General features: G+C 40.5%; 1 long non-coding RNA gene across 10 annotated transcripts; it reads right to left on the reverse strand.

The window, feature by feature from the left end:
- Positions 1-891: 891 nt before the first annotated feature.
- Positions 892-4,449, reverse strand: LOC149010911 (uncharacterized). 10 transcript variants are annotated; one of them, XR_016174813.1, is made up of 7 exons: positions 4,236-4,449; positions 3,763-3,802; positions 3,275-3,588; positions 2,917-3,146; positions 2,741-2,831; positions 1,552-1,762; positions 892-1,458 (listed from the first exon to the last, which is right to left on the reverse strand). It is a non-coding gene; the product is annotated as an uncharacterized LOC149010911 (long non-coding RNA). The 10 variants fall into 10 exon arrangements; XR_016174808.1 differs by having other exon boundaries at positions 3,759-3,802; XR_016174811.1 differs by having other exon boundaries at positions 3,275-3,659; positions 3,759-3,802.
- Positions 4,450-19,386: the final 14,937 nt, after the last annotated feature.

A 19,386-nucleotide genomic window follows, 5' to 3' on the forward strand; every position in this document is an offset into this window, starting at 1 on the left:
AAGGGTCATCCACCAACATTGGTTCCATTTCCAAACCTTCAGGCTCGACTTGAATGGCCCACTGTTGTCACCGACTTGAGTCCCGGCTGGGCCCCAAACTCCGGGGGAAGGGGGGGGAACCGGGGGGGAGAAAAAAAGGGGGGGGGGGGGGGGGGCCGCCCCCTTTAAAATTTCTACTTTTTTGGGGGGGGGGGGGGGGGGGGGGGGGGGGGGGGGGGGGGGTGGGGGGGGGGGGGGGGCTGTGCGCCAATTTGTGTTGTTTCTTTTTTTTTTGGGGGAAGAAAAAAAAAAGAGGAAGAGGAGGGGGGGAGGGGGGGCGGAGGGGGCGGGCGGGAGGGGGGTGTGGGGGACGGGGCTACCCCACCAAGGGCTTTTGCCACGGAAAATTACCGTGGCAAAAGACTAGATACCGTGGCAAATACATATACCCGACGGCAACTTTCCGTTGGGTTTCCGTCAGTTGGAAAGCCGTCGTAAGCATTTACGACGGAAATTGGTGGGGGTCGGTTCTGTTAGTATTTGCCACGGTAATTAGTTACTGTGGCAAATACTCAAGTATATGCGACGGTATTTACTTACCGTGGCAACTAGCTCAATATACGCTTTCGAACCTCAAATATCAAATAGTGGGTTGTCTTTTTTGCTACGGAAATTTACTACCGTCGCAAATACCTCTCTCTCTCTCTCTCTTTTTATTTTTTTTTATTTTTCTTTTTATTAATATAGTATTCTCATTTTCACATCCCCTCTCTCCCTACTCTATACCTAGTAAGATGAATAAATTAGCATTTTGATTTGAACAAACTTATAGTAACCAAATATCAGGATGTAAAAGGAATGATGAGAATTAATGTTATTTTGTATAAAGAATATTACATCATTGAATCCTCTGGGTTGTGCAGAATATTCAAACCAGTGGCACCATAAAAAACTAAAAGGATCTGTGGCAATATAGTGAATCCAAGACTAACAGTAACTTCCCGAGAGCAAGGTTTAAACTCTAAAAAGCACATTGTGATAACATGAAACAAGAAAAATTTGGAGCTACAAAACATAAAGCACCCTGAGAGAATCAGCGTTATACTTGAGCAGTTGAGCTACACAGCCTACCCAATTCTGTAATCCTCACGAACTTCAAGAACAGCAAGCAGATGTACATATGTGTTAACATCATCCTGTAACTGACCCTGTGCCTCGGCAGTTTAGCTTTGGTCCGTAGTAAATCTCCCTTATCCAACTCTCCAGTTTCATTCAAACCAGTATCTATGGCCGCTTCAGCATCCGTGTATCTCTTTTGAACAGAGAATAGTCGAGCCAATAAGATCCATCCTTTGATGTTAGAATTAGCTTCCAAATCCCGAAACTGCATTGCATAGAGAACAGCAGTATTGACCCTCCTCTGCTCAGCATTTACAAGGCTGAGGTGAAAAATAACTTTGGGATCTCTCTCTAGATCTGCTGTTGAGAAGAGATATATACAAAGGTAAGAAGAACCTGAATTGGTTACTTACAAGTATATTAGAGTGAAGAAGAACTTCCCTCGTTCATTACCTGTGTTGCTGTCTATATGTTAAACCTCTTTGTATTCTGATTATGGTCATTGTTGAGCTGACTATGCTGATGGAACCACAGTATCATGAATTGGCGGCCGAAGCCTTCTACTTGATGGCCATCGTCTTCGACAAACTTGGACAATTAGATGAAAGAGAAAATGCTGCTGCCTCCTTCAAAAATCACGTGGTTGCTCTTGAAATTCCGGATGCTGAAGATTCATTATTGAATGAGAAGTAAGGATGGATTCCATAACCCAGTGAACACATGAGTCAGCCCACTTGTGACCACAATAAAGAAAGGAAATGATAACTCTGCTTAATTCAAGACAGCTAATTGGCTTCGAGAATTCACAGGATCAAGGCCAAACATCTAATGCAGGTGATGACATGAAACCACATACTGAACCAAACCAACCACTCCTACCAACAAAAGACTTTTTTTTTTTTAATACACGCCCCTGTTCAAGAATGCTCAGGTATCATTCTTAGTTGATGTATCATAGAACCCACTCCTTTCTGAGGTTCTGCTTTATCAAAAACTACCACCCCAATGCAATGCAATTAAAGTTGCCTGCTCCATGGCCTCTGTTAAAATAAATAAAGTATTTTACAACTACTTAACCATTACAGTAACATTGCAAGTACACTCCAGTCCCAGATTTCTTTGCCAAGAAATTTGCAATTACAGTACAGCCTCAAATGAATGGTACCAATACCAACCTTAGCAGCAACTAAATAAATTTTACTGAGGAATCCCCCCTCCTTCAGACAAGATGATAGTCACTTCAGTACAAAAGAAAGATTTGCTTCCTGAATCCAAAGGGTTCCAGCTAATCTGGCTAAAATTTCTAATGAAATTTGGAAATTTCTAACCTAACATTTTCATGTTGAATAACTTGTCACCTTAAACAAGTTGGTAGGAAGGCAGGCAGTTAAACAAAGTACAACCCTCTGAATGGCAACAGAATGAGAAACATATTCGATTCCATAGATCTCTCAGGTGTATTGAACAGAGAGTACAAGAAAGAGGTCTCCAATTTGGATAGTTACTGGACCATGTCAATAGGGCAACACTACAACCAATAGTCAGAATCTCTAACTGATTGATGAAAATTAGAAATAAAGACAGAACATGCTATAACACTATTCAAACCCAGAATTGAAATCAATATAACAGAGAAGCATACCTTTGAATCTAACAAAGCCTTGCAATAATCAATATACGGAGTTCTTCAATCGCCTTCCCTCGAGCCGGCCCTCTTCCAAATTTCTTGCCACCTGAAAATATTCAATTCTAGTGAGATACACATATTAACTATTAGTTAAACAAACATAAATTTGCTAAAGATGTTTAGTCTCTTACATGTAGACCCTGAACTCGAAGATGGAGGAGAGAACTCATTGTCACTCATGTTTGGCAACAACCTGCATGAGGTGACTCTTGCTCTTATCAAACAGGGTAGGAAGTTCATCTCCTAGTCTATGACCAACATGGACTGACTGGAATGCCTTCACGAGGTCATTGACAGCAATTAATCTGTAAAGTTCATCTTTAGATATCCAGTACTTTTGTTGATCTTTCCTTGATGTAACCTATGATTCAAATCATCAAACTAATACAGTCCCAACCTCTCATGCTTACTCATTTAAGCAATAAAAACAAACAAACAAACAAACGACAAGGGAAGGCTTTGAAGGCTGGATGATAGAGACAAACTGACCTCTTCGTTCTTCTTAGCGGTTGCTTTTGATGACTTCTTATATCTCAATTTCTTGTCTCCAACACCAAGACCTTCAAGGATAAGGAAATAGAATGCAGCAGGGGATTTTGACACTAATGGGGTTGAAACTTGAAACCACATCTTCCAAAAACCTCAGCTTGATAATTCAATTTACTAGTTGCATTCTCAGCTCTAAATGGCACCAAGCAGTAGGAGAAACAGTTTCATGCCTCACACAAGAGAAGACCTCCCAATTACAGATTCAAGAGCACTGAAGCAATATTAGAAAAACACAGCAGCAGAGAAGCCACAAACTACAAATTAGAAAAACAAAATCAAATTCTCTGGGAGGGAAAATGAGACTCCAAGTTCTTTAGATTAGTTTCTGTTGACAAAAGAATAAAGCAACAAGCTAGTCAGATATATTAAAGACAGAGGAGCATATTGACCGACATTAACAGAAGGGGTTTTCCTCTTGAAGTACCTACAGCTAGCTTAGTCGATCTCTGTAACAGAGTAGATATACTCCTGCACGGCCAAAGAAATATATCACATTTGAGGTTCAAGTTAAGTTACTGGTGCAAGTATCACTGCAGTTTCTAATCAATAACCTAGTTCAACAAATAAAAGACAACAATCTAAATTAGCCTCCAAAAACGTCAACCAGAATCCCAACACCCATAAGCCAGTGTGACTTCATGAATAGATCGAGCACTAAGTTCAGATTGAGTTGAGTTTCAGATCGATCATAAATAATTAGAAATATTTCTGCACTTAGGCGCATAATTTCAGTTGCAAGCAAACCGAAAACGAAAAGCATTTCTAGAAGATTTCTGCACTTGACGCATACCTTGATGATCTCAAAAAATAGTTACAGATGAGAACAACAGAAAATATGGAGCAGAAAATTGATCAGATAAGAGAAATGACGAATGAGAGAGAGAGAGAGAGGCTTTCTTACCTAGTGATTTCTTCTCTTTGGGGTTTTGCAAAATTGCAGCAGACGAACTGAAGGAGAGAAAAACGATGTGAATCCTCGGATTAAAAACGCAAACCTAGCTTGGTTTTCTTCATCACTGACGCAATCACCGATGGAAGACGACAAGCTTCTCAGATCTGCAATCAGTTATACTCAGCTTCGCGCGCTTCTCAGAGATTGAAGGTCTTATCAGCTTTCGCGCAAGACTAAGTGGAAGGCGCGAAAAATACTTACAGTATATCTATTTGCCACGGTAAAAATATACCGTAGCGTATAATCTATGAGATTACCATTTACCCAATCTATTTGCTACGGTAATTATCGTAGCATTTACCGTATTTATTGCTATGGTCTTCTGTACCCGCAGAATATATCTTATTTTGCCACGGTTATTACTTACCGTGGCATATACTCTAATAAACAGAAGAGTTAGGCTAGTGCATACGTGCTTCAAACTATTGCTATGGGAAGTACCTACCGTGGCTTCCATTAATATAAATGGTAAATGCTAAATGCTAAATGCTTATTTGTGAAATTAAATCTGACTATTTGCCACGGTAACTTACTACCGTGGCAAAAAGACTAAGCGCATTTAGTCCTGAATCTATTCTACTAAACGGTTCGATTTAGTTAATCTCTTTTGCCACAGTACACGGTACTAAATTACCGAGGCAAATGGTCTGTGTATTATCAAAGCACTTTAGAAATGTCTTTACTTTTATGAAGGAAATGTCGATTTACCACGGCATTAAATTACCGTGGCAAATGGTTTAGGTATTCTACTCGCCCAGCAGGATTTTGAAATTGTCTATTTGCTACGGTTAATACCGTAGTATTTAATTGATCTATTATTACGTCGTATATTTCACGTTGTTGCCACGGTAGGGTTTACCGTGGCAAATAGTATAATTGATATGAACACTTGTGATGTATAATGAACGTTTGCCACGGAAATTTGTTTCCGTGGCATATAATCCCTTAAATATTACGGGGATTTTGAATGGGTGGTATATAATGAACTTTTGCCACGGAAATTTGTTTCCGTGGCCTATAATCCCTTAAATATTACGGTCGTCCTATTACTGTGGCAATAGATGGCCTTTTGCCACGGTTTATTTTTTCCGTGGCAATTGCCACTTTTTTTTGTGGGGCCCCTGGAATTCAAAATTTGGGGTGGTTAGTGGGGAGGGGGTTGGGGCCCAAAAGGGGTTGTTTTTTTTTTTTTTAAAACACCCCTTTCTTTTTTTTTTTTTTTTCCATTTTGAAGGATGAGCCTGGGAGGGCTATACAGTATATGAATTCAGTGACCACTTTGGGATCATTCCTCCAGATGGTCCTGTTCAGGTCAGAAACAAGAAAGAAGTTATCGTTATCTTGGCCATGAGAATTTTCACCAGGGCACTAATTCAAAGCTTGGTTAGTCACAGGTGGTTTTGTGAGGGCTAAATGATAATTAGCTATATACATGGTGTTGCTTACTTGCTTTCATCCAGTGTTGAAGAGATGGTTTTTGGAATGGAGGAATTCTTAAGTGAATGCTTTTGTGCTCAATGGCTTGGGTAATGTGGATTTTTAACTCGTGTCTAGGATTTGTCTCAGTGTACTGAGTCTTAAAGTGAAGTACTCCATTCATATCTCACAAGAAAAATAGTTGTGTTGTGTTTTATGGTTATGGGGCTTCGTGCAATGTTTTGGCTCTAATGGGGCTCAATTTGAAAACTGTTCTACTTGGTTTTTTACTATTCCTTAAATAAATTTTAAGAGGAGCTATGGAGGAAAGTAGGAAATCTTTCTTTATTTGAAAGGGAAAAATGTTGTCAAGAAAGTAACAATGGGGATTTGATCAAAGAAAGGACTTGACAGTGACAACGTTTATTTTTTCCCCCTGGGTAGACTGAAATATATCCAATAAGTGAAATTACTTTCTTGCGGTGTTTATGGGGAAACAAGAATTGAAATTGGACCAAATTTGATCGCAATGTCTGATGATAGGGTCCTCCTAGTAAAGGCACCAGCTTATATATGTAGCTTCTCTAGATGTATTTAAAAGAAACAAATTCATCAAGATAAGAAAAAGATGATTAACGAGAAAAAGAAAAGACAATGAAAATGATGCAAAGAAAAACAGAGAAGGCAGAGACAATGACGTGGCGAAATTTTTTACTATTTTGAAGATTGATATTTTTTAAGTCTTCATGACATAGGATTGGACTCTTTAGCCTGCCCTCTCGCTATAGTGAAAAGCTATGGTTTACGTGCTTGTCGTTAACTTCTTCATCTTTTATATATCACTAATTTCTATTTCATGTATTTGTTTAGGGTACAAGTTTGGTTTGACCAGGTTAAATGAGATTGAGTAGGGTTGGTTGAGAAATCTTAACCTAGTTTATGGTTGAAAGTTATGATCTTGAATTAGGGTCAGGCTTGGTTAGGGCATAGCTAGTTTGACCAAGTCTTGATGTTCCTATTCTTCTTCCCATTTTCTTCTTATAATTCCTAGCTTAGCCCCTCTGTCTCCTTTCTCCTCCCCATTGTTAGCGCCAGCTAGGGTCAGCCAAGTTTGGCCCTAAGAGCAGCTTATCTTGATCCTGGTTAAGGGCAAGCCTAGCCTTGGTTCAAGCAGACTTAGGGTTGGATGAGGTTTTGAAAAGCTTGGTCCAACTTGACCTAGTTACAACTTAGCACAAATGAATGTCACTTTTCCACTAGAAGTGTTTCACAAGGGTATGCTTTAATAACAAAATTTGTAGGAGAAGAAAATGCCCAATTATGTTGTATGAGGTGGAATATTGGTATTTAAAAAAAATATTATGTAGATAAAGTAAAATGTAATGGAATAAGGCTGGTGAGATTCATGTGTAGAAAAAACTAGTATAATGAAATAAAGAATGATTACATTAGAGTTAATGTAATGAAAGTTAAACTCTATGAAAATTATTTGAATTTTGAAGTGCATGGCCATATCCAACCAATAGCTTGGATACTAATACATTAATCACGTGTCTAAGAGGGGATCTATTTTTAGACCACTTTATTAATGCTTAGAAGTGGGTTGTTTTCCTCAATATGTAGTGGAGGTCCGGAAGAGCGTGTGGAGCACAGTTCCCAATCCACAAAGGCAAAGGATTCGGACTCAAGAGAAATTTAGGTGATGTACAAAAAAATAAAATTTTAAGTTTTTTGTTCGTGAATACAAAACGAATATATGAATATATTAATGTTTTTGGGGTAGAATATATGAATATATAATAATTTTGGGAAATGAATATGTGATTTATTGTTAATCAATTTGAGACTTTCCCGCTTTTTGCAGTTTTCCTTTCTCATATCAAGTTTCGACTTTCGAGTATTTCGACTTAGTAGTAGGTGAGTGTCACAACCTCTCATGCAAGTAAGGTGAATTGGGGCAGCTGGCACAAATGAGGCTCATGCTAGAACAGCAAGACACCGACTTCCGCCTGGGTAGTTGAGTGATTATATCACTTAAGGGAACATTCTAGACCGCACTACACTTATCTAGCATCTATTGTAATTAGTCTTATATACAAATAGAATAGTCTATTGTAACCATCTACTAACTCTAGCATCCTCTCTTCTCTCATCTCTGCATCTTCCCACCTAAAATTATGGATCTAAATCTACCGTCTCAAAGCCGTGACATTGGTTCGACCTGCCAGATGGCTGATGGAACTCGTTTGAATGTGATGGATGAAAATCCGAAACAACTTAACACAATCACTTTAGAGCACGAGGAGATTCTCACAACCCTGCAACTAGCAATGGAGGCACAAAAGGGGCATACGGATCAGCAAAAAGAAACAATGGCTCAATTGGTCACGCAAGTGATGGCACTGAGTGGGCAAATAGCACAAGTGCTAAGAGCTCCCATGAGTTAGGCACGACCACCTGCAATTACAGACCCTTCCTCTGCTTCAGGAAACTCATGGTCGTTTGGATCGAATTTTCCTTCAGCAATTCAAGCCAAGGGGGTTCGACTCGATTTTCCTCGCTTCAGTGGCCACAACCCTACCAGATGGATTTTTAAGGCTAAGAGGTTTTTTTTATTACCACTCGATTCAAGATGAGCAACGATTACTGGTTTCTTCCTTTCATATGGACAATATTGCTCTCGATTGGTTTCAGTGGATGTACAAAGACCAACGGTTACCCAGCTAAGAGATGTTCATTCGAGCGTTAGAGAAACGCTTTGGTCCATCGGCTTATGAAGATCATCAGGCAGCCCTATTCAAAATGACGCAAATAACTACTGTGGCCAATTATCAGAGTTGGTTTGAGTCGTTATCCAATCGCATAACTGGATTCCCTGCAACTGCATTGCTAAGTTGTTTCGTCTCTATCTTGCGATTGGACATTAAGAAAGAAATGTTGGCATTTCGTTCAAATTAAATGTACGAGCCAATTGATCTAGCCAAACTCCAGGAGGCTAAATTAGCAGAGAATTGAATTCCAGAATTAAAATGGAGTTACCTACGACCATTCCCATTTCCTCCAAACCTCCATTACTCCCTTGTCCACCATCACCTGCAACGAGTACCCTTCCCATAAAATGATTAACTCCAACTGAGATGCAACAAAGAAGGGAAAAGGGGGTTATGCTTTAACTGTGATGAGCGTTTGTTCTAGGACACAAATGCAAGGTGAAACAACTGCTACTATTGGAATGCGACGATGACAGCGATCCTCCACCAGAATCTGAGGATGAAAATGGTGAAAACGATGGTGAAAAAGTGGTGGAACTATCCTACCACTCTATGAATTGAATTCCAACACCAACAACAATTCATTTCATTGGGTATATTCAAGGGAAGCCTATCTAGATTTTAGTGGATGGAGGAGCCTCACACAGTTTTATCCAAAGCCGAGTAGCACAACGTTTGGAGTCAGTTGTAGAGGCTATTTCTCACACCACTGTCATCATCGGCAGCGGGAGCAGATTGACTTGTGAAGGTCTGGTAAGATAATTACCCTTACAAATTCAATAAGTTCAATGTGAGGTTGATGCTTATGTCCTTCTTATATTTGGGGTGGACCTAAATCTAGGGGTTCAGTGGATGGCCCATCTAGGGCCAGTCTTCTTTGATTATCAAAATCTCACTATCAGTTCCATCATATGGGGCAATGAGTGAAACTACAAAGGGAACCCCGAAACACTGCAACCCAAATCATGTATCATGGGCTAAGAACATTTGTTACAACCCAAACAGGAGTTTTTATTTTTTAAATTGGAATTGGACGAACCCACCAGACCACAAATGGAGCACATGGGCCTTGAATTGCAAGAGTTATTAAAGGCCCACTCCACGGTGTTTGATGAGCCCAAGGGACTTCCCTCACCTCAAGAACACGATCATGGTATTCACCTACAATCAAGTTCAGGCCCAATGAGCATACGACCATACCGCTATCCTCATTTTTAAAAAAATGAGATTGAGAAACATGTCACAGACATGTTGGCTTCGGGTATCATACGCCCAAGGACCAGTCCTTATTCATCCCGGTTCTTTTGGTAAAAAAAAAGATGGGACATGGCGATTTTGTGTCGACTATCGAGCATTAAATGCCGTGACGGTACCTTATCAATATCCTATTCCAACAATAGATGAGTTATTTGATAAGCTCCATGGGGCATGTTATTTCTCTAAATTGGATCTACGGTCCGGCTACCATCAAATTTGGGTACGGGTGGAAGACATTCCAAAAACTGCCTTTAGGACCCATGATGGGCACTACGAATTTCTAGTAAGGCCTTTCGGGCTTACTAACACCCTGGCTACATTCCAAGCCATGATGAATGAAATATTCCTGCCTTTTTTATGAAAATATGTTCTAAGATTCTTTGATGATTTATTAGTTTACAACACCACAAGGGTGGAACACATGCTACATTTGAAATCAGTATTGGAGATATTACAGGCCAATCAGTTGTATGCCTAACATTCAAAGTGTTCATTTGCACAGACGTTCACAGCATATCTGGGTCACATAATTTCGCCTCATGGACTCGCGGTGGATCCAACTAAATTAGACGCAATCAACGGCTGGCCTACTCCAAAAGGACTTCGAGATGTGCGGGTTTCTTGAGCCTTACAGGATATTACAGAAAATTTATACAAGGCTATGCCCACATTGCAAGCCCACTAACAGATTTACTCAAGAAAGGAGCTTACAAATGGTCCAGTTCAGCCCATGATGCTTTTTGCAAATTAAAAAAATGTTTTGTCCAAGCATCAATCCTAGCCCTACCAGATTTCACTAAACCATTCATTTTTGGAGACTAACGCCTCGGGGGTTGGAATTGGAGCAGTACTAACCTAGTTAGGCCACCCCATCGCCTTCTTCAACAAGAAGTTATTGGTGAGATTGCAGGTGGAATCCACCTATGTGCGGGAAATGCTCTCCATCACTCAGGTTGTGTGCAAATGGCATCAATATCTAATGGGAAGCAAGTTCTACTTCAGGACCAATCACCATAGCCTTAAGGAGTTAACCCCCCAAGTAATTCGGACACCGGAACAACAGTTTTGGATGGCCAAACTCATGGGATACAGTTTTGAAATAACCTACCAGCCAGGTAAGGAGAACTCTGCCGCAAACGCCTTATCACGAGTGCCTGAGTTCATGGCTATAATTCTAGCAGCACTAGCCTTTTTGGACTACATACAAGCTGTCGTTCATCAATATGATGAATTACAGAAAATTTGCAGTGGTTTACAACAAACTACTGACCTCTATATAGGTTATGTATGGCGAGATGGACTCTTGTACTTCAATCAACGAATTGTGTTGCCATCCGAATCGGACTTGCACACTCAGTTCATCCAAGAGTACCATTCCACGCCCAATGGTGGTCATGCTAGATATCACCGCACTTATAAACGATTGGCCAAGAACTTGCATTGGAAAGGGATGCGCAACGACACATGAAAATTTGTAGCATAGTTTCTTATATGTCAACAAGTTAAGACAATACAATCATCTCCAGCAGGACTCCTTCAACCTCTGCCAATTCCCCAGCGAGTCTAGGAAGAAATATCTATGGATTTTATAACAGGCCTACCACCGGCAATGGAGAAGACAACCATTATGGTCGTCATCAATTGTTTGACAAAATATGCACATTTTTCTGCCTTACCCTCCAATTTCACTAGCTTCAGAGTAGCAGAAACATTCATGATTGATGTTGTTAAGCTCCACGGTATTCCCCGTTCCTTGTCAGTGACAGAGACTCCTTGTTTCTAAGCAATTTTTGGCAAAATCTCTTCAAGCTACAGGGCACAACCCTCTCCATGAGCTCGGTGTACCATCCACAAAGTGACTGACAAACTGAAGCTCTGAATCGATGTCTCGAAAATTACCTTCGTTGTTTTGTGCATGAAGAACCACTAAAATGACCGAAACATCTCGCTTGGGCTGAAATTCTTACAATACATCCTGTCACTCTTCTCTACAGAGCACACCATATCAGGCTCTCTACGGACAACCCCCACCTACCTTGGTCAGGTACATCCCAAGTTCTTCCCAAAACGTAGTTGTAGATACTGCACTACAGACCAGAGATCAATTGCTTCAGACCTTAAAGGGAATCTTTGTTGTGCACAGAATCAAATTAAGTCCCAAGCTGATCGGAAAGGTGTCGATAGAGAATTCAAACCAGGGGACAGGGTCTTCATTAAGTTACATCCATACTGAATCACTGTTGCTCGCCGTTTGAATCATAAATTATCCAAGCACTAGTTTGGGCCTTACTTGGTTTTGCATCGAATTGGCAACGGTGCTTATGAATTATAGCTTCCACTTGACTCTCGCATCCATCCTGTTTTTCATATCTCCTTGTTGAATCCATGTCTTAGAGAATACACGACTCAAATAGCCATCCCTGAGGATCCTCTGATGCCTCTGCAATCCCTTGCACTGTTCAACAATTGCTTGGTTCACCGAGGCAAAAACACTATCTCTAAAGTCTTGATCCACTAGCAGGGGCCACTGCCTGAAGACGCAACTTGGGAAGATGCACAGAATGTGCGTGCACAATTTCTAGCTTTTAACCTCGTGGATGAGGTTAGTCTCCTTGGGAAAGGCAATGTCACAACCTCTCATGCAAGTAAGGTGAATTGGCTTCTTCAGTTCTTCTCTTCCACTAATGCAAAAAAGAAAAACTTTTGCCCCTTAGTCTCGCAGGAAGAAAGTATTGGAGGTACTGTTTTGAAAAAAAAGGTGTTTTTCGACCTTGCACTAGGGTTTTGAAAGGCTCTTTAGTGAGCAGTTTTATGTCTGCAACTTTCACCGGAAAGTATTGGAGGTACTGTTTCATCAGGAAAATTGACTGTTTTCCAGCGGTACTCAAGTAGGATCTCTTGGTTTTTTGTTTATGGCCAGATACCAATGAGATTTTCCCTCCCAGGAGGGGTGTTTTTAGACTTGCTTCTCAACCTCCTACCCCATCTTCCTTATTGTTCATTTACTCTTTTTTCTGATTTTTCTATGTATATCAGTAAGCTTTTCTTCTTAGTTTATTGTTACATTTACTTTCACAGTAGGACAAACTCCTCCATCTAGAACTTTGTCTCTTTTTCTTTCTATAACATGGATATTAGCAGGCGGTGGTGGTCTCCCTTAGTTTTTATTACTTGTTTATAGTTCTTCTCTCTTTCTTTGTTTATACTCTGCCATTTGCCTTTATTTTTGTTCTTTTCCGCTATCTCTGTGTATCCTTTTGGTTTTTGTGCAGGTTTCTACAGATTTCTTTACTTTCGTAAATGGCTTCTTCTTCTGCGGGACCATTAATGGACCCAGGTTCTCCTAATGAGATTTTTCTGGTTACTTTCCCATCAACAGCTGATTTTCAACAGTCCACTACAACTTTTCACTGGGAAACTATTGTAATCGGGAAAACTATCACCACTAAGAATATCACCGCTGCCTCTGTAGCACTTTCTCTTGCTTCAGTGTGGAAATTAGCTCGTGTCCTGGATGTTCAACAAATTGGAAGCCATTTATTTCTCATCCAACTCCTTGATGAAGATGAAATTACCATAGCAACTGAAGGAGGTCCCTGGTTAGTCAAAAATCATTTGATTGTTCTCCGGCCATGGAACCCTGACATACTGATAGAGGACATCGATTTCACCCAACTCAGCATATGGGTTCAAGCAAGCAACCTCCCTGCAAGCCATAAAAAAAGAGAAATCGTTGAAGCTATAGGAAATCGCTTGGGATCTTTCCAAAAGGTGAAGTTACCTCATTGTCTCAGAGACCTGGGTCGTCCATTGGCCATCCAAATTACTCGTAGTACTCAAATGCCTTTCAGACCAAGACTATGTTTTCTTCGTTTGGACAACAACCCTCTTTGGGTGGACTTATCCTATGACAAGATGCCGTCAATATGCTTCTATTGCGGTTTATTGGACCACAACTCTGGAAGGTGCTCCATTAGATTACAGATTGAGAGGCATGGTCCTCCCAGGTATTTAGGGGTTTCAGACCAAGCAATCCAACAAATGTGTGTTATACAATTTGGGGATTGGCTCCGCTTGGGAAGTGGACATGTCCGACCTCCATTCGGGGAAGTCCAGAGACTACAGGGGAAGGCGATGATGATTGGATTGAACCTGCTCCATCCAGTTCCTGCTGGGCAAAATCCAATTACCCTACATCCACATTTGTTGAGAAACTCATTGAATTAAAAGATCCCCCCCAAATCGAGCATCCATTCCTCTCCCAGCGCCCAATGGCCATGACCGGCAACTCTCGACACCAAGGTGCTAGTTCCAGTGGTACTGTTCTTGGGCAAGCCACGTCAGTCCTACCTGTTTCAAATGCTAACCTGCCATGCATCTCATCTTGCCAGGTCAGATCAAGACCTTCCCATGAATTTTCATCTTTTGAAGCAATTATTGGACCCTTACCTAGCCCGATTAGGATCCAACCTAAAGGCCATGGACTTGGTAAAGGCCCACTATCTATACCTGGCCCTTCCTCTATTACTACTTCTCCTTCACAGCACCCTGAAGCCCATTCTCTGATTCAATGCTTGATTACAATCTCAATCCAAGACCAATTCCCTGATTTGCCTCTTTCCAATCCACCTTCTAACCTCAATTCTCCAGATCATTCTAGCAATGCTCAACCCAATTTTCAGGATTCTCCAAAACCTGATACAACCTCCATTGCGATTCTACTAGCAAACCCAATTGTCATAACCATAGTTGATCCTGCTCTAAGTCCTTCTAATCTGTCTCGTGTCCAAATCATTGATATTACTCCATCAACAGAAGCACCTTTGTCTCATACAAATAACCAATTCAAAAGAAAGGCTTCCTCACCTTACCAAGTTACCCTAAAATTGAAGAAGCTACGATTAGCTGATGATACTCCATCTACATGTCCAATACAACCATCTAGGGTACAATTTGGTAGAGGTATAACTGCTGCAGCACATAGAGCTGGTGCTCGATCAACAAGACATTTTAGACAGATCACGAGAGCAAGAGGAGCTCCACTTTCTTTTACTCCAGATAGGGTGAGGCATGCTGCCCTGGACCAGCCTCCCCAATCACCATGAATCTTCTTTTCTGGAACTGTAGGGGCCTTGGCCAACCCCCAACTAAGCAGTACCTGCGTAGACTCAGCAGGAAAATTCGGCCTAGTATCCTTATGCTTCTTGAAACAAAACGACCTGATGATACCATTCAGAGAGTTAGCAAAGATTTGGATTTTGTAGATTACTACTACATTGATCCTGTATAGCAATACCAGGGTAATGTATCTGTCTCTATTTTTTCCTCTTCCCCTCATAATAATGATTTACTAATTCATGACAATTCCTCTGATGCAGATTTCAGACTCACTTTGGTCTATGGTCACCCACAGGTAGAAAATCGTGCCCCTATATGGAATGATTTAATGAACTTGGGAACATCTGTAAGTACCCCCTGGATCTTACTTGGTGATTTCAGTGAAATTTTATCTAATGATGAGAAATGGGGAGGGAGGCCAAAACCACAAACTCAATTAGACAAATTCAGAGAAGTGATTGATTTTTGCCATTTGTATGAGATTAAATACACAGGGGTTCAATGGTCCTGGTCAAACGAAAAAAGGGGTCCTGATCTTGTAAAAGAATGTCTCAACAGGGTTTTTGTGAGCATGGATTGTTTTAATATTTATGGAAATATCCTTGGCCATAGACATGCCATGGCTGGATCTGACCACACCCCCATTGAGGTCAATCTTCACCTACCTCGAAAGAGACCTGTTAGATTCTATTATGATACCAGGTGGGAGGACCACCCTAATTTATCACTACAAATTGACCATGGTGGCAGACCTCGAGCTTCAGGATCCCCAATTTATTTGCTTCACCAAAAAATTAAAAATGTTACAAGATCCCTGCGATCCTGGAGTAAAGTCAATTTCCAACCAGCCTCCAAAGAAATTGCTCATCTTACTCTCCTTTTAGAAGAATGCCAAAAACAACCTCCTTCTGACACCTTAGCTCAAGAAGAAAATCTTCTTCGAAATCAACTTGAAACCCAATTGCGAGCTGAGGAAAAATATTGGCATCAAAATTCTAGAATCCAATGGCTCTGTGAGGGTGACTGAAACACAAAATTTTTCCATGCCTCCACATCTCAACGTAAGCAAAAAAAATGCCATCCACAAGCTTAAGGCTATTTCGGGGGAATGGCTTCGTACCCCAGATTCAATAAAGGCTGAGATCTACTCTCATTTTTCCACTCTCTTCACTTCTTCCTCCCCTGCACCCCGTAGGATTTTCTTGAAAGCACCACTCCTTGCATAGATAGGCCCACCAATGACTATCTTTGTTCTCCTTTCTCTTTGGAGGAAATTAGGAAAGCCCTTTTTCCAAATGAAAGGTAGCAAGGCTCCAGGAATTGATGGCCTTACCGCCAGATTTTATCAAAAGAACTGGGAAACTGTGGGCCAAGACCTAGTCCAGGGAGTACTCCACTTTTTTTCTACGGGGCACATGCTCAAAAGTCTAAATAGAACATTTGTCTCCCTCATTCCCAAAAGGTCAAACCCCCAAGAGGTCTCACATCTTAGACCCATCAGTTTGTGCATGATACCCTACAAGATCATAGCCAAATGTCTAACTAATAGACTCAAACCCATCTTAGGGAACCTCATTAGTCAGACACAAAGTGCTTTTGTTCCTGGTAGGGCTATCACGGACAACATTTATTCGGCCCATGAATACCTTCATTTTCTAAAGAAGTCAGTTTCAAAGTCGGGGTACATGGCACTCAAATTAGACTTGTGCAAAGCATATGACAAACTTGAATGGTCTTTTATTGAGAACACCTTGAAACATTTGGGTTTTGCTGAAAAATGGACTAGATGGATTATGCAATGCCTCACCACTGTTACATACCAGATAAAGTTCAATGGTGACCTTACAGAACACATCACTCCTCATAGGGGAATTCGGCAGGGATGCCCTCTTAGCCCATACATCTTCATCCTTTGTCAAGAGACCCTCACACAATAGCTCACATCTAGTAGGGGTTTTCCCACTCTCCCTGGAATCAAATTAGTACCTCATGCACCATCTATTAATCATCTTTTTTTTGCTGATGATCGCATGCTCCTTTCCTTTGCTTAAATTCAAAATGCCTCTATAATCAACACACTTCTATAGGACTATGAATTGGTATCTGGTTTGCACATTAACACAGAGAAGTCATCAGTTTTGTTTAGTCCTAGGACCCCCATCCAGCATAAACAAAACATTGTTGCCACATTTGATATTAAAGAGGTGCCATCACATGGGGTATATCTTGGATTACCATCCACCATTGGTAGATCAAAGAATCAGATTTTTTCCTACATCCTTGACAGGCTGAGATCCAAATTAAAGGGATGGAGATCAAAAATGCTTTCGCCTGCCGGTAAGGAAACACTCATCAAGGTTGTTGCTTTGGCAATACCTATTTACACCATGTCCACTTTCCTCCTTCCAAAGGACCTTTGCAATAAGATGGAACAATTGATTAGATCCTTTTGGTGGAAAAATGATCAAAACAAAGGCATTCACTGGGTACGATGGGAAACTCTATGTGACAAGAAGGGTAAAGGAGGTTTAGGGTATCGTGATATGCATTGTTTCAATAGGGCCCTCCTAGCTAAGCAGTGTTGGAGACTTTTGACTCATCCAAATTGCCTATGGTCTCAAGTCATGACTTGCAAATATTTAAAGAATCATTCTATCCTATCGGTGGAGGCCACAAAAACATGTTCATGGGGCTGGCGTAGTGTTCTAGCTAGTAGAGACCTCATTTCTAGGAGCCTAATCAGAAAAATTGGTAATGGTGAACACTCCCTCATATATTCTGACCCATGGCTTCCTTCCTTTCCAGGAAACAAAATCATGAGTAGTCCAACCACTGCCGAGGTAACCCGAGTTAGTGAACTCATCTCATGGCCAGAAATGCAATGGAAAACAAACTTACTCCATTCTCTCTTTACTCCTCATGAAGTTGATGCAATTCTTGCACTACCCATTTTATCTCCAACAACTGACGATGATTGGATTTGGTACCAAACATCAAATGGAAAATTTTCTGTTAAATCTGCATACTCTTTATGCATTGAAATTGCTGATTGTCAGGGTAATATCTCTTCTTCCTCACAGGTATCTTCATATTGGAAAGCTATATGGAAGATACCTACCTTACCAAAAATTCAGCATTTTATCTGGAGATCTTGTCGTGAGGCCATAGCAGTTGGTGAATCACTTTGTGAGCGAAGAGTTACAGCTATACCTATCAGTTTGATTTGTGCATCCCACATTGAATCTATTTGCCAATCCCTTTTTCATTGTGATTTTGCAAAAACATGTTGGAAGTTATCTTCTCTTAGATTGGATACTTCAGATTTCAATGGCAATTCAGTTTTGGACTGGTTTTCTTTCATTCATAACAGGTTAAAAGAATTCCGTGATCAGAACCACCTTGATATTATATGGTCTACTTTCTGTTGGTGCATCTGGAAAGCTAGAAATGCAGCTTTGTTCAAAGGATATCCAATATTTATTTCACAAATTTTACATCATTGTGATTATTTGGTTGCAGAAATTTGTTCTTCTAGAAGACTTTTGCTTTCTAATCCTAAACCTGCTGTTCATGATTCTCATATGGTGCATGCTGATCCAGATGTCTTTAAAGCCTTTTCGGATGGAGCATGGAGTGCTGAAAGCAAAAAAAAGGGTCCGTGGTTGTATTCTCTGGGACCCAAATAATAGATTTCTTACAGCCCAAGCGGTGAATTGTTATGGTTTCTCAGCCCTTGCAATGGAGTTTGAAGGGATCTGAGATGTGATGGCTCTTGTCAAATCCTTGCATATCAGTCGACTACAAGTCTCCTCAGACTGCAAAACTATTGTTGATGCCCTCAATGGCTACCCTTGTTCACTTGATTGGGTGGCTTTTAGTTTATTTTCTGAAATTAAAAAACTTAATGTAGAGTTTCTGACTCTGATGTTCAAGTCTGTAAATAGGGTCGATAACCTATTTGCGATTACATTGCAAAAGGTGCAAAAAACTTTAATTTGCATCGAGTTTGGTGGCAGTCTCCACCTTTGTTTATGTCTAAAAAATTTTGTTTTGTCCCCAGCAGATTATGCTTGGAGGCTTTTCAATGAAGTTTATCATTTCCATTTGACAAAAAAATAAAAAAAAAGTAACGTGAATGGGGCAGCTGGCACAAATGGGGCACATACTAGAAGAGCAAGGCACCAACTTTCACCTAGGTATTTGAGTGATTATATCACTTAAAGGAACATTCTAGACCTCACTACACTCATCTAGGGGTGTAAATGGATAACCGAAATCCACTCCCGAATTCTCATCCGCATCCGTTTAGAGGTATCCGAATCCGTCCGATTACTAATAGGATGCGGATATGGTATACCCCTTTCTATCCAGTTATTATTCGTCTGATAAAATTATCCGATTAAGTTACTTATTTGGATTTGTTTTTCTTATTTTATATATTTTTTACTTGAAATATGTGAGTATTTTTCTAGATTTTTTTGCTAAAATAACTACTAAAGTTGTTAAATTCTTAAATTTTAAATCTAACCCTCACAAAT

Source organism: Hakea prostrata, chromosome 7 (genome assembly GCF_041222555.1).
Source record: "Hakea prostrata isolate BN-2017 chromosome 7, UWA_Hpros_2, whole genome shotgun sequence".
In the NCBI taxonomy this organism is placed as follows: domain Eukaryota; kingdom Viridiplantae; phylum Streptophyta; class Magnoliopsida; order Proteales; family Proteaceae; genus Hakea; species Hakea prostrata.